We start from the raw sequence: 24,146 nt of genomic DNA, 5'->3' as shown, positions 1-24,146 counted from the left end.
GTGGCGCCTGTAGCTGGGAGCAGGGCAGTGTGGCGTCTGGAGCGGGGCAGTGTGGCGTCTGTAGCTGGGAGCAGGGCAGTGTGTGACGTCTGTAGCTGGGAGCAGGGCAGTGTGTGACGTCTGTAGCTGGGAGCAGGGCAGTGTGGCGCCTGTAGCTGGGAGCAGGGCAGTGTGGCGCCTGTAGCTGGGAGCAGGGCAGTGAGACACCTGTAGCTGGGAGCAGGGCAGCGTGGTGTCTTGTAGCTGGGAGCAGGGCAGTGTGGCGCCTGTAGCTGGGAGCAGGGCAGTGTGGCGCCTGTAGCTGGGAGCAGGGCAGTGTGGCGTCTGTAGCTGGGAGCAGGGCAGTGTGGCGCCTGTAGCTGGGAGCAGGGCAGTGTGGCGCCTGTAGCTGGGAGCAGGGCAGTGTGGCGCCTGTAGCTGGGAGCAGGGCAGTGTGGCGCCTGTAGCTGGGAGCAGGGCATTGTGGCGCCTGTAGCTGGGAGCAGGGCAGTGTGGCGCCTGTAGCTGGGAGCAGGGCAGTGTGTGGCACCTGTAGCTGGGAGCAGGGCAGCGTGGCGCCTGTAGCTGGGAGCAGGGCAGTGTGGCGCCTGTAGCTGGGAGCAGGGCAGTGTGGCGCCTGTAGCTGGGAGCAGGGCAGCGTGGCGCCTGTAGCTGGGAGCAGGGCAGTGTGGCGCCTGTAGCTGGGAGCAGGGCAGTGTGGCGCCTGTAGCTGGGAGCAGGGCAGTGCGACGTCTTGTAGTGGGGAGCAGGGCAGTGTGGCGTCTGTAGCTGGGAGCAGGGCAGTGTGGCGCCTGTAGCTGGGAGCAGGGCAGTGTGGCGCCTGTAGCTGGGAGCAGGGCAGTGTGGCGCCTGTAGCTGGGAGCAGGGCAGTGTGTGGCGCCTGTAGCTGGGAGCAGGGCAGTGTGGCACCTGTAGCTGGGAGCAGGGCAGCGTGGCGCCTGTAGCTGGGAGCAGGGCAGTGTGTGGCGCCTGTAGCTGGGTGCAGGGCAGTGTGGCGCCTGTAGCTGGGAGCAGGGCAGTGTGGCGTCTGTAGCTGGGAGCAGGGCAGTGTGGCGCCTATAGCTGGGAGCAGGGCAGTGTGTGGCGCCTGTAGCTGGGAGCAGGGCAGTGTGTGGCGACTGTAGCTGGGAGCAGGGCAGTGTGTGGCGCCTGTAGCTGGGAGCAGGGCAGTGTGTGGCGCCTGTAGCTGGGAGCAGGGCAGTGTGTGGCGCCTGTAGCTGGGAGCAGGGCAGTGTGTGGCGCCTGTAGCTGGGAGCAGGGCAGTGTGGCATGCATGTAGCTGGGAGCAGGGCAGTGTGTGGCGCCTGTAGCTGGGAGCAGGGCAGTGTGTGGCGCCTGTAGCTGGGAGCAGGGCAGTGTGTGGCGCCTGTAGCTGGGAGCAGGGCAGTGTGTGGCGCCTGTAGCTGGGAGCAGGGCAGTGTGTGGCGCCTGTAGCTGGGAGCAGGGCAGCGTGGTGTCTTGTAGCTGGGAGCAGGGCAGCGTGGCGCCTGTAGCTGGGAGCAGGGCAGTGTGGCGCCTGTAGCTGGGTGCAGGGCAGTGTGGCGTCTGTAGCTGGGAGCAGGGCAGTGTGTGGCGCCTGTAGCTGGGAGCAGGGCAGTGTGTGGCGCCTGTAGCTGGGAGCAGGGCAGTGTGTGGCGCCTGTAGCTGGGAGCAGGGCAGTGTGGCGTCTGTAGCTGGGAGCAGGGCAGTGTGTGGCGCCTGTAGCTGGGAGCAGGGCAGTGTGTGGCGCCTGTAGCTGGGAGCAGGGCAGTGTGTGGCGTCTGTAGCTGGGAGCAGGGCAGTGTGGCGCCTGTAGCTGGGAGCAGGGCAGTGTGGCGCCTGTAGCTGGGAGCAGGGCAGTGTGGCGCCTGTAGCTGGGAGCAGGGCAGTGTGGCGCCTGTAGCTGGGAGCAGGGCAGTGTGGCGCCTGTAGCTGGGAGCAGGGCAGTGTGGCGCCTGTAGCTGGGAGCAGGGCAGTGTGTGGCGCCTGTAGCTGGGAGCAGGGCAGTGTGGCGCCTGTAGCTGGGAGCAGGGCAGCGTGGCGCCTGTAGCTGGGAGCAGGGCAGTGTGGCGCCTGTAGCTGGGAGCAGGGCAGCGTGGCGCCTGTAGCTGGGAGCAGGGCAGCGTGGCGCCTGTAGCTGGGAGCAGGGCAGTGTGGCGCCTGTAGCTGGGAGCAGGGCAGTGTGTGGCGCCTATAGCTGGGAGCAGGGCAGTGTGTGGCGCCTGTAGCTGGGAGCGGGGCAGTGTGGCGTCTGTAGCTGGGAGCGGGGCAGTGTGGCGCCTGTAGCTGGGAGCAGGGCAGTGTGGCGCCTGTAGCTGGGAGCAGGGCAGTGTGGCGCCTGTAGCTGGGAGCAGGGCAGTGTGTGGTGCCTGTAGCTGGGAGCGGGGCAGTGTGGCGTCTGTAGCTGGGAGCGGGGCAGTGTGGCGCCTGTAGCTGGGAGCAGGGCAGTGTGGCGCCTGTAGCTGGGAGCAGGGCAGTGTGGCGCCTGTAGCTGGGAGCAGGGCAGTGTGGCGTCTGTAGCTGGGAGCAGGGCATTGTGGCGCCTGTAGCTGGGAGCAGGGCATTGTGGCGCCTGTAGCTGGGAGCAGGGCAGTGTGTGGCACCTGTAGCTGGGAGCAGGGCAGCGTGGCGCCTGTAGCTGGGAGCAGGGCAGTGTGGCGCCTGTAGCTGGGAGCAGGGCAGTGTGGCGCCTGTAGCTGGGAGCAGGGCAGTGCGACGTCTTGTAGTGGGGAGCAGGGCAGTGTGGCGTCTGTAGCTGGGAGCAGGGCAGTGTGGCGCCTGTAGCTGGGAGCAGGGCAGTGTGGCGCCTGTAGCTGGGAGCAGGGCAGTGTGGCGCCTGTAGCTGGGAGCAGGGCAGTGTGTGGCGCCTGTAGCTGGGAGCAGGGCAGTGTGTGGCGCCTGTAGCTGGGAGCAGGGCAGTGTGTGGCGCCTGTAGCTGGGAGCAGGGCAGTGTGTGGCGCCTGTAGCTGGGAGCAGGGCAGTGTGTGGCGCCTGTAGCTGGGAGCAGGGCAGTGTGTGGCGCCTGTAGCTGGGAGCAGGGCAGTGTGTGGCGCCTGTAGCTGGGAGCAGGGCAGTGTGTGGCGCCTGTAGCTGGGAGCAGGGCAGTGTGTGGTGCCTGTAGCTGGGAGCAGGGCAGTGTGTGGCGCCTGTAGCTGGGAGCAGGGCAGTGTGTGGTGCCTGTAGCTGGGAGCAGGGCAGCGTGGTGTCTTGTAGCTGGGAGCAGGGCAGTGTGGCGCCTGTAGCTGGGAGCAGGGCAGTGTGGCGCCTGTAGCTGGGAGCAGGGCAGTGTGTGGTGCCTGTAGCTGGGAGCAGGGCAGCGTGGTGTCTTGTAGCTGGGAGCAGGGCAGTGTGGCGCCTGTAGCTGGGAGCAGGGCAGTGTGGCGCCTGTAGCTGGGAGCAGGGCAGTGTGTGGCGCCTGTAGCTGGGAGCAGGGCAGTGTGTGGCGCCTGTAGCTGGGAGCAGGGCAGTGTGTGGCGCCTGTAGCTGGGAGCAGGGCAGTGTGTGGCGCCTGTAGCTGGGAGCAGGGCAGTGTGTGGCGCCTGTAGCTGGGAGCAGGGCAGTGTGTGGCGCCTGTAGCTGGGAGCAGGGCAGTGTGTGGTGCCTGTAGCTGGGAGCAGGGCAGTGTGTGGTGCCTGTAGCTGGGAGCAGGGCAGTGTGGCGCCTGTAGCTGGGAGCAGGGCAGTGTGGCGCCTGTAGCTGGGAGCAGGGCAGTGTGGCGCCTGTAGCTGGGAGCAGGGCAGTGTGGCGCCTGTAGCTGGGAGCAGGGCAGTGTGGCGTCTGTAGCTGGGAGCAGGGCAGTGTGTGGCGCCTGTAGCTGGGAGCAGGGCAGTGTGTGGCGCCTGTAGCTGGGTGCAGGGCAGTGTGGCGTCTGTAGCTGGGAGCAGGGCAGTGTGTGGCGCCTGTAGCTGGGAGCAGGGCAGTGTGTGGCGCCTGTAGCTGGGTGCAGGGCAGTGTGGCGCCTGTAGCGGGGAGCAGGGCAGTGTGGCACCTGTAGCGGGGAGCAGGGCAGTGTGGCGCCTGTAGCGGGGAGCAGGGCAGTGTGTGGCGCCTGTAGCGGGGAGCAGGGCAGTGTGTGGCGCCTGTAGCTGGGAGCAGGGCAGTGTGGCGTCTGTAGCTGGGAGCAGGGCAGTGTGGTGTCTTGTAGCAGGGCCCTGTGGTATGCATGGGGGAGGTATAGCGAGTGCTGTTTGAGAGATCCCTAGGCAGGCTGTGAGCTGTACTAGGCCTGTCCTCTCTCTCTTACAGTCGCTGCAGAATCTGCTTTTTCCAGGGCTGATTTGTCAACGCCCTGTATTTCCCTTTCCCAGATGTTTGAGCTGAGCAGGCCTGTAATTTGTGCCGTGAGGTAAGCGAAGCCGAAAGTTCTATGTTTACTCTGCAGATTCCCTGTCGCTCTCGCAGCGATCTATAACGGGCGCCGGGGAAACGGGAGCGTTCATGGCGAGGAATACAGGAGAACTGTTACACTGCAGAGAATTCATCCAGGTAAGGTGGCCATACACGGGGCAATTTATATTTTACATACCTGAATAACTTGGATGAATCGCATCTTTTGCTATTACGGGCTAAAATCACTCAAAACATTTATTAATAATAATACTAGCTGACCTAAAAATGGGCTCTAGGTTTCTTCACGCCGCCACCGCGCCAGTCAGTGCGCGTGCGCACCCGCAGGCAGGCGTACCCGTCCGCCGCACGTGCACACATCCGCCCGCCCTGCGTCCTGTCCCAACGGCTGTCAGTGCTTGACATGCGCAGTAGCGCAAAGCACTGACACTGGGACAGACGCAGGGACACTTGTACTTTATTATATAGGATTAGCATTGTAAAGCGCTGACATCTTCCGCAGCGCTGTACAGAGTACATAGTCTTGTCACTTGACTGTTCCTCAGAGGGGCTCACAGTCTATTCCCTACCATAGTCCCATGTCTATGTATGTATCATGTAGTGTATGTATCACAGTCTAGGGCCAATGTAGGGGGAAGCCAATTAACTTATCTGTATGTTTTTGGGATGTGGGAGGAATCCAAAGTGCCCAGAGGAAACTCATGCAGATGTTGACCTGGCTGGGATTCAAACCAGGGACCCAGCGCTGCAAGGCGAGAGCGCTAACCACTACTTCAGGTTCCCTTTAACCACTTCGCATCCAGACCTTGTTTCCCCCTTATGGACCAGAGCAGTTTTGACATGTTAGCTATGTCTATATTTAATCAGCAATAATATTATCCCTACTTATGACACCTAAATGAAATGTATGTTTTTTTTTTTCAAGACTAACTAGGCTTTCATCGTATGGCATTTTTTCCCCCCTCAAACAATTTTGTTTTCTATGTATTTTAATAGAAAAAAAGAGGAAAAGAATTAAAAAACACATTATTTCTCAGTTTTAGCAATTCTAGTTTAAAAATAAAAAGCGCCATTTTAGATGAACACAAATTTTGTTGGGTATATGTGCGGTTTGTCACACAACTGAAATTCCATTCCTGTCAAAATTTATGGTAAAGATATTTGATTCTGAAATAATGCTACAGTGTGTATTTTTTACTATAAACTGAGAAAATATAAAATTTTTAGTGGTAAAAATCAAATCTTATAAGCTCAGGGAACATATATTCCCTTTCACCAATTAGTGCTGCAGCAGATAGTGCTGGAGGTTTTGCACAGAAGCAATGCCCAATCCTGCACATTTGTGCTTCAGCTATACAACGTATATATATGTCCTCGTGGCCTAGATGAAGTCACAGAGGATGTAGATCTACTGTAGTGGTGGAAAAAGTGGTTAAAGGACAATTTTGCATGCAAGTTGGAATTTTTAGCATCTCTCGTGCAGAGGTAGGAGAATCAAGTGCAATTCTGATCATTACAGTGCTTGCGTATCGCCAACATTTATTTCATTTTAAACAATGCACATTGCCTGGCTGTGCTGCTGATCCTCTGCCTCTAATACATTTAGCCATAGCCACTGAACAGGCATGCAGATCAGGTGATCTGCCTGAAGTGTCCCTGCATTAGCTGCATGCTCGTTTCTGGTGTGATTCAGACACTACTGCAGCCAAATAGATCAGCAGGACTGCCAGGCAACTGGTGTTGTTTAACCCTCCTGGCGGTCTATTAAAAACCACCAGGGGGCAGGGCAGCAGTTTTTTTTAAAACATTTTTTTTTATTATTTTTAATTTTTTAAATCATGTTGCGAGCCTAGGGCTCGCTACATGATAGCCGCTGTGCAGCGGCATCCCCCCACCCTCTTTGATCGCCTCCGGCGATGAAGCCCATCTGGAAATCCCGTTCTGAATGTGATTTCCATTAGGGCTTCCCCCGTCGCCATGGCGTCATCGACGTCGTGACTTCAAAGGGAGTCCCGATCCACCCCTCAGCGCTGCATGGCACTGATTGGCCAGGCAGCGCATGGGGTCTGGTGGGGGGGGAGGGGCGGCGCGGCGGTTAGCGGCGACGATCGGTGTGCACACACAGCTAGCAAAGTGCTAGCTGCGTGTAGCAAAAAAAGGCCCAGCAGGGCCTGAGAAATCCTCCTGCGCGGCTTACCGCCAGGAGGGTTAAAAGGAAATACATATGGCAGTCTCCATATACTTCTCACCTCGGGTTCACTTGATACACGCTAAGTGAAATGTATCTGATTGACTGCCTCTGCTGAGAATCTATCGTGAATACAGCGGCCGTCGGTGACATCAGCCCAGCAGATTGGTCCGCCTGATCGTTGCCCGAGAGAATTGTTCTCCTTGTTCACCTCGGCTGCTGAGTGACGTCTCTCACACGATACATTGGCCTTCCGAATTGCAACCGCACATGTGGCTAGCCTGCAGGCTAGAGATGCATCTGTACTAGACATGGTCGTTGAGACGTTTGCTTAAAGCACAACTGTAGACAGAGGGATATGGAGGCTGCCCTATTTATTTCTTGTTAAACAATACCAATTGCCTGGCAGCCCTGCTCGTCTGTTTGGCTGCAGTAGTGTGTGAATCACACCAGAAACAAGCATGCAGCTAATCTTGCCAGATCTGACAATAATGTCAAACACCTGATCTGCTGCATGCTTGTTCAGGGGCTATGGCTAAAAGTATTAGAGGCAGAGGATCCGCAGGACTGCCAGGCAACTGGGATTGCTTAAAAGAAAATAAATATGGTAGCCCCCATATCCCATCCATTATAGTTGTCCTTTAAAAAATAAATTTCACGTAAATGATATATACAGCTTGAAATCGAACCAATCTGAATAACTTCCTGCACATTTTTTATTGGTCCAATTTGAAGCTACATCTAATTGGTGAACTTTTTTTTTGCATGTCCTTGACCATCTGTAGCCTGTACATCCTTGGCCCTGCGTTGTCGTTAAGGGATCGGGTCCCCGCCGTGTGACCTGCGTTTGGGTGTCTTCAGAATATCCCCGCCCGGAATGTTAGGGGATATTAGTAATTAAGTCTCCTCTCAGGGGCGTTGCAATAGGGGGTGCAGAGGTAGCGACCGCATCGGGGCCCTTGGGCCAGAGGGGCCCCGAAGGGCCCTCCCTTAACTACAGAATTAGCTCTCTATTGGTCCTATGCTCATAATAATGACTTCTGTAGATACTTTGGATAGTGGTAATCATTAACAAACTGCTCCCCATCCCCTTCTTGCACCTCTGACACTGTAGTTGCCATTGGCAGGGTTTGGTGTGTCATATCAATTATGTATAGAGTGCTTGGGGGGGCCCCAATGTAAAACTTGCATCGGGGCCCACAGCTCCTTAGCTACGCCACTGTCTCCTCTGTTGTTAAACAGAAGCTGACATCACTTATCTCAGCTATTTATAACTTTTCACGATCTCTCGGACGCGCGCCGTCCGCAGGTAGGAGCATCGGTGGGGCTGTTTGCGGCGGACTCGTATTTCTGGTTTGCGATGATGCGCTGCGCTCGTGCCAGCGCCTGCGATCCGTCTTATCAGCTGGAACCAGATTAGCAGGTTGCCGTGATGTGACGCCTGGAGAGGGAATCTGAAATATTTCACACTTGGCTTCTATTGTTCCTGGAGTCAGGGTCCCCCCCCCCCTATTTCCTGAAGCCACCCAATTTCTGTGTCATCCAGTCAGGAGCCTGCGCTGGTCTCTGTAGAGGGATCACATGTTCAGTGGATCGCACTCTTGCCTTGCAGTGATGGGTTCAAATCTAGGTCAGGACATCTGAGTTTGCTTGCTCTTAGGTTTGGTTAACATTTAAAATTGCTGACGCCAGCTAATTTTTTTTTTTTATTCTTTTGTTTTATTCATAATTATTTTTATTTATTCATAAAAGCGCAAACGCAATCGCCGGATAAAGCGTTTTGTGAGCGTTTTGCCTTTTTCCCATACCTTTCATTGCCGCAACATCGCCCTGAAAATGGTACAGGCAGCTCTTGGATGAGCGGAAAGGAGACAAAACGCGCTGATATGAGCTGTCCCATAAGGAATCATCGCACAAGCGCTTTTAAGGCGATTTTAAAAATTGCCTGTGCTAAAAAAAAAAAAAAAAAAATGCCCTAGGTGTGAACAAGCCCTTACTGTGTCTGCGTGGGTTTCCTCTAGGCACTCCTGTTTCCTCCCACATCCCAAAAGCAACTTAAAGGGAACCTAAAGCTAGAGCTATATAGAGCAGCTTTATCTGTTTCCTTTTAAGCAATACCAGTTGCCTGGCTGTCCTGCTGCTCCTCCTCTATCTTTAATACTTTTAGCCACAGCCCCTGAACAAGCATGCTGCAGATCAGGTGCTCTGACTGAAGTCAGACTGGATTAGCTGCATGCTTGTTTCTGGTGTGTGATTCAGACACCACTGTAGCCAGAAAGATCAGCAGGACTGCCAGGCAACTGGTATTGTTTATAAGGAAATATGGAAGCCTAGCTTTAGGTTCCATTTAACTGGCTTGTGATATGCTGAGTCTGGCGATGCAGAAGATATGACTCCTAGGCAGGTGATCATTAAAAGGCACCTGAAGGGAAAGCACCATAGAGGCCTCCATCGTCATTCCCTTATAAACAATGCCAGTTGCCTGGCTGACATGCTGAACCTTTGGCTTTTATTGCATTTGAGTCACAGGCCTGTAACAAGCATGCAGCCAGCGGAGTCACACCAGAGTACACAGCATCTGATCTGCATGCCTATTCCGGGGCAGTGACTTATAGTATAAGAGGTGGAGCTTCAGCACTAAAGCCAGGCAACCGGCATTGTTTATAAGAGAATGAAGATGGCAGCTTCTGTATTTCTCTCACTGCAGATTCCCTTTCTCTGCCTCGTACCATCACATGGTAATCAGTGGGATTTATTCATTGCAGCAATTAAGGTGGCCACTAACGGTCCAATTTCTAGCAGAAAATCGTCCGAGCGATCAGATCCTTCTGATTGGAAGTGAAATCTGGTAGTTAATCGTTCACTACACCATCGACTAACCAATCTTTGCCTCCTATCTATCACAGCCGACAAGAAAATTAAAATTTTGGTTCAACGAGAAAATCCAATCGTACGATTATTTACAACCAATCTGATCACATCCGATTAGAATTATCTGAATGCTCAAACGATTTTTTTGCTAGAAATTGAACAGTTAGTGGTCACCTTTTTAGTCTGGTGTAAGATTTTAGGAACAGGAAGTTCTTGCCACAAGAGTTGTGATTGGTGGATGGAAATAACCCCTTCCCTTTGCATTACACGCTATAATAAGCAGGCCCTTGGAGTTATTTTGAGTGTTTGTACTTTTTCTTCCTGTGAGAACACTTGGCGTGAGTGACGAGGCCTCTCCTGCTGGCTGCGGAGTTTTCCGTGCCCCTCGCGGTATTTTTAGCCCTTGGCTCCTGCGTCTCCAGTTTCCGTTATGTAAGGGGTGTTTATCACCTCCAGCCAGCGGCCTTCGTGGCCTGTGAATAATTGATTGGGTCTCTCCTGGCGACAGGTGATAACTATAGCAGATCGTGCGCTGCCAGGGGGTCGGGTTTCAGGTGTGGGACAGGCGGGAGCCGGACGCAACGTTTAATATTGAGAGAAGCAATCGCTGAATCATTTAAAGCAATCCTTAAAGGGATTCTGAGCACCTCTCATGGGCATGCCTTTAAGACACATACCAGTACTGCAAAGTACTTAAAGATCCATATCTTTCTGTAGCTTGTGCTCTCCTCTTTCATTTGATGCCTGAATCGCCATTCTACACTAAATCGTTTTCTTTCAATTTAAAAATTGTGGCTGCCATCTTGGCTATGTTATAAATTCCGGGTCACCCTTGTCCTCTCTGTTAGTGTTGTCCGGATCATGAACGATTCGGATCTTTGATCCGAATCTATTTAATGAGTCGATCATCCGAATCATCAAAATGAACGATTCGGATCGCAAAAGGGGTGGGGCCAGGAGCGACACGCCCCCTCTCAGCGGGCAGCGGGGTCCTGGAAGCAGAGCTGAGATGGATCGCTCTGTTGGATGGGAGGCAGCCTTGCCGGGACAGCAGGTAGATAAGAGAGAGGGGACAAGGGTGCCACTGCCAGATATGTGTAGAGCACACATACTGGCTGAAACGTGCTTCTCATTATAGGCTGGCTGTTCCGTAGTGCTGCACAGTGAACACATTGGAAGCTTTTGGCTCAGCACAGCTCAGTAACTTTGCAGGCACTGTGATTGCAGGGCAAAATGATCCTCCTCCACTCGGCACTAAACAGCTGCACTTATCTTCTGGGAATGCTTTCCTTCACTGTGTGATGTTTGCATGGAAAGTACACAGATGAGCATATAGGTGAAATAAATACATGTAAAGCATATGATTGCAGCATGTGGGTATTGTGTGCACAAACATTTCTGCTCTCTGCTCGTCTCTCCTCCCATCTCTGTCCACTCCCTGCCCTCTGTCCATCTTCTCCCCTTCTCTCTGTGTGTCCACCCCCCTCCCCTTCTCCTGTCCACAGCAGGGAAAGACCTGTCCTGCTAGTCATCTCACCCCGAATGCTTCGGTAGTAAAATGATCCGAGATTCGGATCAAAGATCCGGATCTTTTCAATGATCCGATTCGAATCATCCGGATCATTGAAAAGATCCGAACTTCCCATCTCTACTCTCTGTTAGAGAAGTGCATCACTGAATCAAGCAGGAAGAGGAAGTGACACACATGTCCATTGTAAGAGGCTCCTCCGGAGGGGTCATAGCGCAACGTTGTATGTCGTCTGTCTTAAAGGCATGCCCATGAGAGGTGCTCGGAGTCCCTTTAAAGAGGAACTCCAGTGAAAATAATGTAATAAAAAAAGTGCTTCATTTTTACAATAATTATGTATAAATGATTGTCAGTGTTTGCTCATTGTAAAATCTTTCCTCTCCCAGATTCACATTCTGATATGTATTACATGGTGACATTGTTACTGTGGGCAAGTTATGTAGCTGTTTCTAGCTGTTCTGTCTGTTACAGACAGCTAACAGCTATTTCCTGTCTGTGAACATTGTTACATTGTGGCAGTTTGCCAGCAGTACCGCGGTATTCAGAGGTTCTTGTGGGAGGGGTTTCAGCACAAAATCAGTCACACAGCGCCCCCTGATGGTCTTTTTGTGAAAATTATTGTATTTCTCATGTAAAATGGGGTATCAGCTACTGATTGGGATAAAGTTCAATTCTTGGTTGGAGTTTCTCTTTAAACAAGAAAAACAAAGAGACTTTTAATACTCCCCTGCGGAGAGGGGAACTCTGGACCCCACAGAACCCTACCAGTCCTCACTCCCTGTTACCCCGCTGTCCCCCCCCCCCCCCCCCAATGAAATGTATTCAACTTGCAGGTCGAATATACTGTATCTTTAACCCTCCTTGGGCAGCCTTTGGAAGTACTTGTGTCGTGAGTCCCCCTGAAGACAGCCAGGCGATCTGCATTGTTTAAAGCAGTGTACCCCAACCCTGTCCTCAAGGCCCACCAACAGTGCATGTTTTGTGGAAATCCACAGAGGTAGTTATCAGCTCTGCTGAGACACTAATTACCCCACCTGTGCATGTTTGTGGTTTTCTGCAAAACATGTACTGTTTGTGGGCCTTGAGGACAGGGTTGGGGAACTCTGCTTAAAGGACACCCGAGATGAAAATAAACTAATGAAATAAACAATTGTATCTATCTTCCTTCTCCTAAAAATGACTTTTTAAGATATTCCACAGGTTTATTTTATATTTAGATCTACTTTTTAAGTTTTTACTGTTTTATTGTTTTGCTCAATGACACAATCATTGAAGTATGCCAGAGCTAAAATTTGTGAACTATTGACCCGTTTTATCTCTTTCCTGCTCTCAGAAGTCCTTTTCTGCTAGGAAAGTGTTTTATGGCTGTAATTTCTTATCAGTGAGGGTCACACTGTAGTCTGACCCAGTCCTGACTCAGACAGGAACTGTTACTTAGATATCTGATGTTTAACTCCTTTCAGGCAGCCTAGCTATTTGTGTGCTAGGCACTGTACATACACACGTCTATCTCATCATGTCACATGTCACCTCGGGTGTCCTTTAAATGGAATTAAATATGGCATCCTCATATCACTCAATTTAGGTGTCCTTTAAACTTTATCGTAGAGAAGAAACTTTGTGTGTGTGTGTGTGTGTGTGTGTACTGTGTGTGTGTGTGTGTACTGTGTGTGTATGTGTACAGTGTGTGTGTATGTGTACAGTGTGTGTGTATGTGTACAGTGTGTGTGTATGTGTACAGTGTGTGTGTGTGTGTGTATACAGTGTGTGTGTGTGTATACAGTGTGTGTGTGTGTTGTGTGTGTGTGTGTGTGTGTACTGTGTGTGTGTGTGTGTACAGTGTGTGTGTATGTGTACAGTGTGTGTGTATGTGTACAGTGTGTGTGTATGTGTACAGTGTGTGTGTATGTGTACAGTGTGTGTGTATGTGTACAGTGTGTGTGTGTGTATACAGTGTGTGTGTGTGTTGTGTGTGTGTGTGTGTGTGTGTGTGTGTGTGTGTGTGTGTGTGTGTGTGTGTGTTTTTTTGAAGCCAGTAGCGGGCTGGTCACATGATCACCTGCTCCCACTGTTGCCATGTGGTTGTATTACAGCTACCTAGAGGTTAAAGAACTATCATGAAAAATTTTAAAATTTAAAGTTCATTCATATAAGTGTACACTGCTTCTTACATAAACTCCTATATACTCCTCTGTTGCTTACAGTAACCATTTAAAATTGTACATCTTTTGGGCTAGTTAATCTTCTCATGGAGGATTATCAGTATTTCCTGTATTCCTTACAAAAGCACTCCCTGGAAAGGATCTATGCAAAAAAAATGCCAGCTGGCCTCCCTACTCTCTTGCACACTATTTTGGCAGTTGGACTGAGCAACTGCTGTTCAGGAAGTGCTTTTAAAAAAAATAAAGAAAACTCTCTGAGAATCCCCCCTGAGGAAATGGACAAGTACAAAACCTCTCAGAGTTTTAGAATCTACTGTAAGGGACAGCAACATAGGAGAGAACACCTTTTTGGTGCATTTTACTGTGGAACAAATGTTCATTTTATTCCTATACATACACATGTACCGTTTTTTACATTTTACAGTTTCCACAATTGTGGTCCTTGAAGGAGGGCTGTCAGGTGTGGGGTCACCTGGGTAGGGGGAGGGGCTCTGAATCCCGCCTCCCCAGCACCCTGCGCTCGTGACGGGCCTGCTCTCCTGAGCGTGTAAGCGATTCTCTGATTACCGCTATGAAATGAATCCTTTTATACTGGATGAGGCTTCCTTTCTCAGGAATGTCCCCTCAGGCTCTCTGCTGCAATATAACACAGGGAGCTCTCACACAAGCACTTCCATAATTAGAATAAGGGAATAATGTTTGGTTTTCAAATCTGTGTATTTTATCAAGATAAAAAAAGTCTGAGTTCAGCAAAGCTTTTGTGTCTGACTCCTGCAGTTTGAAGAACCACTCCAGCGAAAAAGTAAGCAGTTAAAACTTGACGAACTGACAGGTTTTGGACTAGTCTATGTCCTCATGAGGGATTCTCAGTTTTCTTTGCTTTTAAAGCATTTCCTGAATGACAGTTGCTTAACTGACAAAATAGTGTGCAAGTAAGTAAAGGTGCCCATTAAAGGTACAATTTATTTTTTTCATCAAATGCAATCTTTCGATGTGATTTTTTTTTTTTTTTTTTTTTTTTTTTTTACAATCGAATTGTATAGAAAATTCGCCATTTATGAAGGAAATCGATAAGGAACGATTCTTTGGTCGATTGCTAAATAGGATAAAATCTATCTAAAAGTTGGATTTTATGATCTAATTTGAATAAAGAATAATTCAGTAAATGTGAACAATCGATAATTGCATTGTGATCATTCAAATCGCATTGAAAGATCGCATTTAGTGAAAAAATGTACTGTTAATGGGCAGCTTAAATGCATGTGTTTCAGGACACCCGCGGTGCGATGCTGCTATGTAGCTGCATCGCACCGCCTCTAATGGAAACGGGCTGCGAGAATCCCCCATGAGAAAATGGGCTAGTTTAAAACCTGTCAGCTCTGTCAGATTTTAGCTGCTAACGTTTTTCACTGGAGTGGTCTTACAAAGTGAACAGAAGGCTGTGTAGCACTCGGTGTGGGGAGGATGAAATACAGAAGTCAGTTATAGCATGTTACAGCTTGAATAAAATCCTGCAGCAGTGGTGCTCACCGCCAGGTCGTGATCACGCTTACGCGTGGATTCACGACCATTTTGACGCATTCCGCCTCGGACACGAAAATCCGTGAATAGATTTTCAACCACGAAAATCTACTTCGGCTTCGCGTGAATGCGGACAGAAATCCGCATTCACGCTCGTGAAACCCGGTGCTGAAGTCGTGGTTTGCGGAAATGCGTCAAACTATGCGGAAGTGACACATTGCAGGCCAATCAGAGTGCCCCAGCCAGGCCCTAGCAACCAATCACAGGAGGGGAGCTATGCCCTCCCCTCCTGAATATAAAGCGGCGGCCATGATGGAAAAGCTCTGTCCTTGTTAGACTGTGGTGCTGAGAGGATTATCTCCAGGCCATTGTTGTTTGAGCAAGTGCATTTATTGTGTTAAAAACAAAGCGTTTTTTTTGCTAACACTGCTCTTATACTGTACACAGTTAGCTAGTCAGTGAGTGATTGCTGTAGTTAGTTGTAGTCAGTGTAGTGTAGTGGGAGTGTGGGAGTCTAGTGATTATTTAACTGTGTGTAGTGCTGTGCAGGCAGGTTCAGTGCTGCAGTGTAGTGGGAGTGGGGATTATCTGTGTGTAGTGCAGGCAGGCAGGTTAGTGCAGCTGCAGTGTTCACTTGTATATTCCAGTGACAGTTATACACTTGTACTATTTGCAGGCAGCCAGTCACACCGCCGGCGCCGCCACTCTCTGCCAGCGCTGTTCATTCATTCTGTCAGTGACCTTGTGCCGTGCCCAGTGCCCACTGCTCGCTCGCTCGCTGGCATATGAGCATCTCATTACACAGTGTGACATCCTTGTGTGCCCACTGCATCCTTCAGTGACCTAGTTGTATATCCAGTGGCCACTGCTGTGCCCACTGCATCCTTCAGTGACCTTGTACTGTGGCCACTGCATCCTTCAGTGACCTAGTTGTATATCCAGTGCCCACTGCTGTGCCCACTGCATCCTTCAGTGACCTTGTACTGTGCCCACTGCATCCTTCAGTGACCTTGTACTGTGCCCACTGCATCCTTCAGTGACCTAGTTGTATATCCAGTGCCCACTGCTGTGCCCACTGCATCCTTAAGTGACCTTGTACTGTGGCCACTGCATCCTTCAGTGACCTAGTTGTATATCCAGTGCCCACTGCTGTGCCCACTGCATCCTTCAGTGACCTTGTACTGTGGCCACTGCATCCTTCAGTGACCTTGTACTGTGCCCACTGCATCCTTCAGTGACCTTGTACTGTGCCCACTGCATCCAGTGATTCATTACTAGCAACATGTCTGGCAGGGTTTCGCGGGGTGAGAGGAAAGGGAGTTCAATTGCCTCAGCCACTTCTGGGACTGCTCCACGTCCAGGGAGAGGACGCCCAGCTGTACGTGGTCGTGATGCAGCAGAAAAGGGGGCAGCAAAGCCTGGGCCAAGTCAGCGGACGCCACTGTCCAAATATTTTAAAGTTTCTGGTCCCCGTGTGGTGGTTGAGCAAATGGAACCTGACGTACTCATGGACATCATGACTTCCTCCCAGACCTCTACTGTGAGCACCACTCCAAGCAGTAGCAGCAGCAGCCAACATCCCACGCTTGTTGTGACATCCACCCCAGCACCCACTGGTCAGCAGCCCTCCCAGGATGACAGCGTTCTGTCCCTCAGTCTGGCATCTGGGAACCTGCTGATGCAAGAAGCACAGGACTTACTGGGGACTGATGTGGCAGAGATTGAGATCGGGCCACAATCACAAGCGTTGTTGAGTTCTGGTGATGAAGAAGAGGGGTCTGTGTCTGGGGATGTAGGGACAGAAGAGGAGGCGGGGGAGTCAGAGGAAGAGCTGGATTATGATGATGATGATGCTGCTGATGATGACGACGTTGTGGACCCTAACTATGTGCAGCCTGCTGAGTCCGTGGAAGAATGGTCAGAGCAGGATGACGAGTCACCTCGGCCTAGGCAAGGATATCGCCATATGTCAGGCAGGGGCAGGGGCATCGGCAGCAGTGGGCGTGGAGGAAGTAGACAGGACACTGCTTCAGCCGGCACCACCACCATGCAACCCCCGGCAACTACTACCACACATTGCTCCGCTGCACCCTCTGCTAGTGGGGGCCGCAGTAAATTAAAGTCACCAGTGTGGGATTGCTTTGAGGAATGTACTGATGACAAAAGGTATGCGGTGTGCAGGTTATGCAGCAAAAGATTGAGCCGTGGGAAAAGTCTGAGCAAGATGGGTACCTCATCCCTCCAGGGCCACCTGAGAAGCCGCCACTGCCGCGAGTATGCGGACTTTAAGAGGAAGCAGGCACTGCTGGCAGGGGTTCCTGAGAGCAGAAGGCCCACCAGCGCAGCAGCATCATCCCTCCCTCAGGGTCGTGAATCCCCCACAGCAGCAGCAGTAGTAGCACGCAAGCGCTCTTCCACCTCGGCTGCTCAGGACACAGACATTGAGGCTGGCAGCCAGTGTTCGTCTCTCTCCTCTGTCTCCCCTGCATCCCAGCGTCGTCAGACCCTGCTGAGCGACACCTTTCAGGGTCTGACCAAGCCTCTGCCTCCAAGCCACAGGCGGATCCGCAAACTAAATGGCTTGCTGGCCCGGGCCATGGCATCACAGCTGCTTCCCTACTCCCTGGTGCAGGAGGGGAGCGCCATGCGGACGCTGCTCCAATTTGGCATCCCCGAGTGGCAAGTCCCCAGTCGCCACTATTTCAGCAGGAGCGCGATCCCAGCACTCCACAAGTTTGCGGTGGAAAACGTGGCCCGTTCCCTGGACTACTCTGTGGGCAAGCGGGTCCACGTGACCATGGACTCGTGGAGTAGCAGATTTGGGACAGGTCGCTACCTGTCCTTTACGGCCCACTGGGTGACACTGATGGAAGGGAGGGAGGACAAGAGCGCATCAGCCCAGCTAGTGGTGCCACCACGCGGGATCAGGGGGGATGCAGAAGGGTCCTGTCACGACACTCCCTCAGCACCCGGAAAGCAAGCCCGCCTCGGCAGCAGCAGCGCCAAGCCTCGGCACTGCCAAGCCCTTTTAACATTGGTGACCCTGGGGAAGGAGAGGCTTACGGCTACCAACGTCCTGGCCGCCCTCAGGAAGCAGGAGCGGAGGTGGCTGACCCCCAGAGGCCTGGAAGTGGGGTATGTGGCAGCCGATAACGGGGCCAACCTGGTGGCAGCAGTGCAGCAGGGAAACCTCCAGCACATCCCCTGCTTGGCCCACGTGCTCAATCTTGTGGTGCAGCGCTTCTTGCGCACCTACCAGGGGATGAGCGAGCTGCTGCAGGATGCCCGGGCGGTGGTACGCTTTTTCCGCCTGTCAGCCACTGCCTCTGCACTCTTGTCCACCTTACAGCAGCAGTATGGAAGGCCACAACACCGGCTGATCATCGACATGCCAGTTCGCTGGAATTCGACTCTGGCCATGTTGGAGCGGCTGTGTCAGCACAGGCTGGCTCTTAGGGCCTACATGCTAGACCCAAGTGTCCCCAGCAACCAGCAAGTCCCCATGATTACTGCCACTCAGTGGACACTGATGCAGCAAGTATGCCTGGTGCTGAGTCCCTTCCTGGAGGCAACCAAGATGGTCAGTGAGGAGCGGGCCTCTGTGTGCCAGTGGGTGCCCTTGGTTTGTCTACTGGAGCAGGCAATGGACAATTTAATTGAGCGTGGGGATGAAGCCCTGAGGCAGTTGGAAGAACAGGAGCAGATGGCAGCACAGTCCAGCTCAGAGGAGGGCTCACAGCAGGTAGTGGAAGAGTTGGAGGTCCCTAACCTGAATGAGGAGGAGGAGGAGGAGCAGAGTGCAGCAGGCGTTGTACGTGGATGGCGGTTTGAGGAGGACAACGACATGGCACAGGAAGAGGACAGGCATGCGTTATGGGACAATGGCGAGGACGAGGAAGATCTTGCTGGCAGGGCCCACTTGTTTCCCATGGCTGTGCACATGTTGCGCTGCCTTCGCAGGGACCCCCGGGTGATCCAGATGCGTTCAAGGGAGGACATCTGGATTACCTTGATGCTTGATCCCCGTCTGAAGGGGAAGCTGGGAGACTTAATGACGCCATCCACCACCGAGCAACGCACAAGAGAGTTGAAGGAGGCCCTTGTGCGCAGACTACTGGAAGCATTCCCCCAGCCTTCCACCCCCACTGTAACTGCTCTGCCAAGCCAGCAAGAGGTGTCTGCCATTGCCACTAGCAGCACAACAACAACCAACAGCAGCAGCAGCAGCAACTGGCGCCCCGGAGACCTGAAGAGCCTAAGCAAGAGCCTGTATGCAGTGCAGCAGCCCAGAACAGAGGTGCCCGCCACAGCATCCACCACCAACCAGCACAAGCAACGACTGACCACCATGGTGTCTGACTATATGGGGTCATCCAGCGGGCTCAATGACACCGACAGCCCCGTGGACCCCTTGGAGTACTGGGTCAAGAGACTGGACATCTGGAGCGAGCTTTCCCAGTACGCCCTGGAACTCCTATCCTGCCCTCCTTCCAGTGTCCTCTCAGAGAGATGCTTTAGTGCGGCCGGTGGCGTGGTCACAGAGAAGCGCTCTCGGCTCTCCCACGCCTCTGTGGACAAACTCACCTTCCTGAAAATCAACCAGGCTTGGGTGGAAGGTGAGTTCCTGGCCCCTATTGTCGGACACAGGGGGACATGAAGTGGCTGCTACATGTGCTGTTGTTAACTATGCCTGCCTTTATAAAGACATTTACTACCTGCCTAGTGCCTACCTTGGTTAATTTTTTGGTGTTATGGTACTACTACCAGTAAGTTGCCATGGTCCTCCTTCTGAGCTGCTGAACTGACCGCCCGCTTTGTCCTCCTGACTCAGTCGCTACTACACTCTGCGTTCACACTGCCCGGGTCGCCGGGTGCATTTAATTTTTTGGCCAGCACTATGACGCTGTGCTACTACTACTGTGCTGCTGCTGCTGAACTGACCGCCCGCTTTGTCCTCCTGACTCAGTCGCTACTACACTCTGCGTTCACACTGCCCGGGTCGCCGGGTGCATTTAATTTTTTGGCCAGCACTATGACGCTGTGCTACTACTACTGTGCTGCTGCTGCTGAACTGACCGCCCGCTTTGTCCTCCTGACTCAGTCGCTACTACACTCTGCGTTCACACTGCCCGGGTCGCCGGGTGCATTTAATTTTTTGGCCAGCACTATGACGCTGTGCTACTACTACTGTGCTGCTGCTGCTGCTGAAATGACCGCCCGCTTTGTCCTCCTGACTCAGTCGCTACTACACTCTGCGTTCACACTGCCCGGGTCGCCGGGTGCATTTAATTTTTTGGCCAGCACTATGACGCTGTGCTACTACTACTGTGCTGCTGCTGCTGCTGAAATGACCGCCCGCTTTGTCCTCCTGACTCAGTCGCTACTACACTCTGCGTTCACACTGCCCGGGTCGCCGGGTGCATTTAACTTTTTGGCCAGCACTATGACGCTGTGCTGCTACTACTACCACCAGTATGTTGCCGTGGTCCTTCTGTGCTGCTGAACTGACCGCCCGCATAGTCCTTCTCCTGACTCAGTCGCTACCACCACTGCACTCTGCGTTCACACTGCCCGTGTCCACTGACAACTCTGCTGCGATGTCATTGCTAATTGCTGCAAAAAAAACAAAAAAAAAATTACAAAAACCTCTCTGGAGCCTTTTTGCCGTCAGCCACTCATCCTCCTCCAGCGGTACCTTCGCCGCCAAGTGCCATTGGAACTCGCCTTCACCTCTTTGACTGCTTAACGCGTATATCCCTTTTTAAAACCACTTATTACCAATTAATAGCCCCATTTAAAGTGTTGATTTCACTTTAACATCCATTTTCTCTAGAAAAAATTTTTTGGGGGAATTTTTTATGTTGAAGTTATGTTGCCCCTTATCACCTCGATAATCCATGCTATTTGGGGGACTGTAGCATGTATGGGGGCTTTGTTATTAACGTTAAAAGAAAATCCGCCTCCGGGCGTGAATCCGCGCGTGATTACGCCATTCACGGGAAAAAATCCGCGTGGTTGCGTGGACGTGGACGAAAATCCGCATGCGGCGGGGCCGAATGCGGATTTTTTTTTTTTGCAACCACACGGATTTCCGAATTCGTGGATGAGGCACATCCGAGCATCCCTGTCCTGCAGTCCTTTCCTGACATGTGCTACGGACATCCCCTATGCTGCGCTATCGGACACCACATTATAGGTTGCAGAAAAGCTTAAAGTGCAGGTCAGACCACTCGCCTCGCCTCCTGGACCATTCTAGATGTACCACTCTTTGTAGTACCGGTATGTGCTGTTATCAGGAGATGCCCCCTGTGCAGAAGGAGGGGCCTGAGTTTGCTTCACCTAGCATTACTCACCCTGGTGCTCCCTGCATGAAAAATAAAAGTGAGGAATATATGGAGTCTGTCCTATTTATTTCCTTCTAAACAATACCAGTTGCCTGGCAGCCCTGCTCATCTTTCATGCATCAGTAGTGGCTGAATCACACACCTTAAAGAGGAACTCCAGCCTAAACAAACATACTGTCATTAAGTTACATTAGTTATGTTAATTAAAATAGATAGATAATATAATCTCTTACCCACCCTGTTTTAAAAGAACAGGCAAATGTTTGATTTCATGGGGGCAGCCATCTTTTTGGTTGAAAGGAGGTGACAGGGAGCATGAGACACAGTTCCAACTGTCCTGTGTCCTGATCACCTCTCCCAGTTGCTAGGCAACGTGAATAACAACATAGGAAATCCCATCATGCTCTGCACAGCATCAGGGAAAAAAGCCTGGGCTTGTTTTCTTTGATAGGTGGAGCTTAGGTAAAAATGCAGCTAAAAATGATGCTTTGGTAAGAAAAACAAAGTTGTGATGCTGTGAAACTGTTAAAGAAACATCAAGCCTTTTCAGTTCTGCTGAGTAGATTTTTAGTCCGGAGGTTCACTTTAAGCCCCATCTACATCATACAAATTTTTTTGTGCAATTTGATTCGATGCAATCCGACATGTCCGATCGGGAATCGATTCATTTTGCCATTGTTCTGCAATGGGAAATTGAATCGAATCCCGATTGGACATGTCGGATTGAATTGAATCGATGAATCAAATCTCACAAAAAATTGTAGTGTGTAGATGGGGCTTAAAACAAGCATGCGGCTAATCAAGTCACACTTCAGTCAGAGCACCTGATCTGCTGCATGCTTGTTCAGGGGCTATGGCTGAAGGTATTAGAGGCAGAGGATCAGCAGGAAAGCCAGGCAAGGTGCATTGTTGGGGCTGCTGTCATGAGCGGACACGCTATTTGACTCATGTTATTTTCTTTGTTTTAATAATATTGCACCTTAGCACCAATGCACTTTTGCACTTCACTTTGTTCCCTTGAAAAAGCTTCCGCCAGGAAGTGAAACATGTTGGGTTATTTTGGTGGGGGTTTTGTGTAATTTATTATTGATGATATGAACTGTAAGGGGGGGGGGAAGTAATCTTTCCAGCGTTGCTTATTATAGACCCCTAGTTCATAAGTTATGAGTTTGTAATTAAGACAGCCAGCTCTGGGTGTATTTTATATCTTTATTTATTAAAAGTTACGTTTTATATCCTACCAAAGAGGCAACAATTGTGTTTGTTAGTTTAAGTAATCAGGTGTTTGTGAATACAAGTCACACTTCAGTCAGAATCACCCGATCTGCTGCATGCTTGTTCAGGGGCTATGGCTGAAGATATTAGAGGCAGAGGATCAGCAGGACAGCCAGGCAATGTGCATTGTTTAAAAGGAAATAAATGTCGGCCTCCATAGGTCTATCACTTCAGGTTCCCTTTAAAGTGGACCTGAACTCTTGCACAGGACAGAAGGAAAGCAGAGAGAAATGCACAGTGTATGTATTTAGAGAGCTTAGCCTGTCTAATTCCCCCTCATCTGTGACTAATCACAAGTTGTAATTTGATCCCTCAGTTGTGTCAGCTGACTTCCACGGCAGAGAGGCTAATTTGAAAGCACAGAATGTTAATGTCTGCTTTCATGAAAGCAGGAAGTGGACACACTGCAGATTTATTGCAGGATTTGTATCAGCTGTAACAAAGATGTTTTTCTTTAACGGTTATTCTGCTGTTGTGTATCTTTTTAGAGCAGTGAGGAAGTTCTGAGTTCAGGTCCGGTTTAACTGCGTCCGACCTTACAGCGCTGGCTGTTGCATTCTCCATCTTATCGCTGATCTCTCAGGAAACGTTAACGTGTTTTTTGCCTTTCCCACATTTTGGCAGGCTGGGCCGTGTAAATGCGCTTAACCTTTTCCAGCATTGTGGGCGCCAGGGTAGTCCCGCCCTGTATCTGTGGGCGGCTCTTCCTGGCATCTGATAGGCTGGCTGTCATTGTGCCTGACGCAGTGTGAGTTTCCACGAAACAAGCGGTGAGTGTGCTGGGAGGAGCCCCGCCCTCCAGCTGTGATATTTGTTATGATGACCCGGTCCTCTCCCCACATCTGGGTCACATCAGCCCGGCAGCGGTCCACGCGGGTTTGGTGGATGATGGGGTTTGGCAGCGGATGGACTCGGGAGAGCCGCCAGGGCTTCGCTTGGCAGATGGAGAGTTTACATTTTCGGTGTTGCTGAATAGAAGGATTCTGAGGGGAGCTTTCATGCTAAAGATGTGCTGATAAATCTGCATCGCGGCCGAGAATGGAATTCCAGCCAAACTCTTGTTTTTCAGGAAAGCTTGCTAACATTTGTCGGGGTTTTATTGCGGGTTTCCCAATGGATTCCACTCACTTCCTGTGATGTCACTGGAAACAGGAAGCAGTGAAATGTATTATTGTTATGATGCTCCATATGCATTTTCCTCTATTATTATTATTATTATTATTTCTTAACCATTTCAGTACCAGCAGTCTCTGACCCCTTAAAGGAAACCTAAACCGAAAAGAATACATGAGTTTCACTTGGGGCATCTAGCAGCCCCCTGCAGCCATCCTGTGCCCTCGCAGCCACTCATGGCTCTTCTGGTTCCCCGCTGTCAGCTAGTTTCATTTTTGCTTACTGGGAGTCGGCCGGCCGCCATGCGTACCTTTTTACGCATTCCAGCTGGTGCAGGAAGCTATCGCGTACATATTTACGCGTTATGGTTGCAATGCGTAAAATTTTACGCATTGCAACCATAATGCGTAAAATGTATTTGTTAATGTCCGCGATAGCTTCCTGCACCAGCGGGAATGCGTAAAAAGCCGACTCCCAGTCAGCAAAAACGAAACTAGCTGGCAGCGGGGAACCAGAGGAGCCATGAGTGACTGCAAGGGCACAGGATGGCTGCAGGGGGCTGGTAGAAGCCCCAGGTAAGTAAAACTATTTTTTTTTTTTTTCGGTTTAGGTTTCCTTTAAGGACCAGTGACCGCTGGTACCAGAAACCGCCGAATACCAACAAATCACGCATATACCCGCCGTCCAACCAAACACCCATTGCCTCGGGCCACCTACTCTGCTGTCTCAATGATGCAGAGTTCTGTGCGCTGGTCAGGAGCCGCTTGCATTGGCTCCTGACCATGTGATCATTGTAAGCCAATGGGAGTTGTTTACAT

At 51.4% G+C, this 24,146-nt stretch overlaps 1 protein-coding gene across 2 annotated transcripts in view; it reads left to right on the top strand.

The window, feature by feature from the left end:
* Positions 1–24,146, top strand: part of DNMBP (dynamin binding protein) — a 171,705-nt gene that overhangs the window by 27,925 nt on the left and 119,634 nt on the right. The window contains exon 1 of one of the 2 annotated variants that reach the window (XM_068255539.1): positions 4,391–4,464. The exons of the other annotated variant lie outside the window; for it this stretch is intronic. The gene's annotated coding sequence lies outside the window, so the exon portion shown is untranslated. Of the gene's footprint in view, positions 1–4,390; positions 4,465–24,146 lie in introns of those variants that run through there. 2 annotated transcript variants of the gene reach the window in all.

This window comes from Hyperolius riggenbachi, chromosome 10, assembly GCF_040937935.1.
Source record: "Hyperolius riggenbachi isolate aHypRig1 chromosome 10, aHypRig1.pri, whole genome shotgun sequence".
NCBI classification, from domain to species: Eukaryota; Metazoa; Chordata; class Amphibia; order Anura; family Hyperoliidae; genus Hyperolius; species Hyperolius riggenbachi.
Note: the sequence above shows the minus strand (reverse complement) of the source record. Positions and strands in the feature narration are given on the sequence as shown.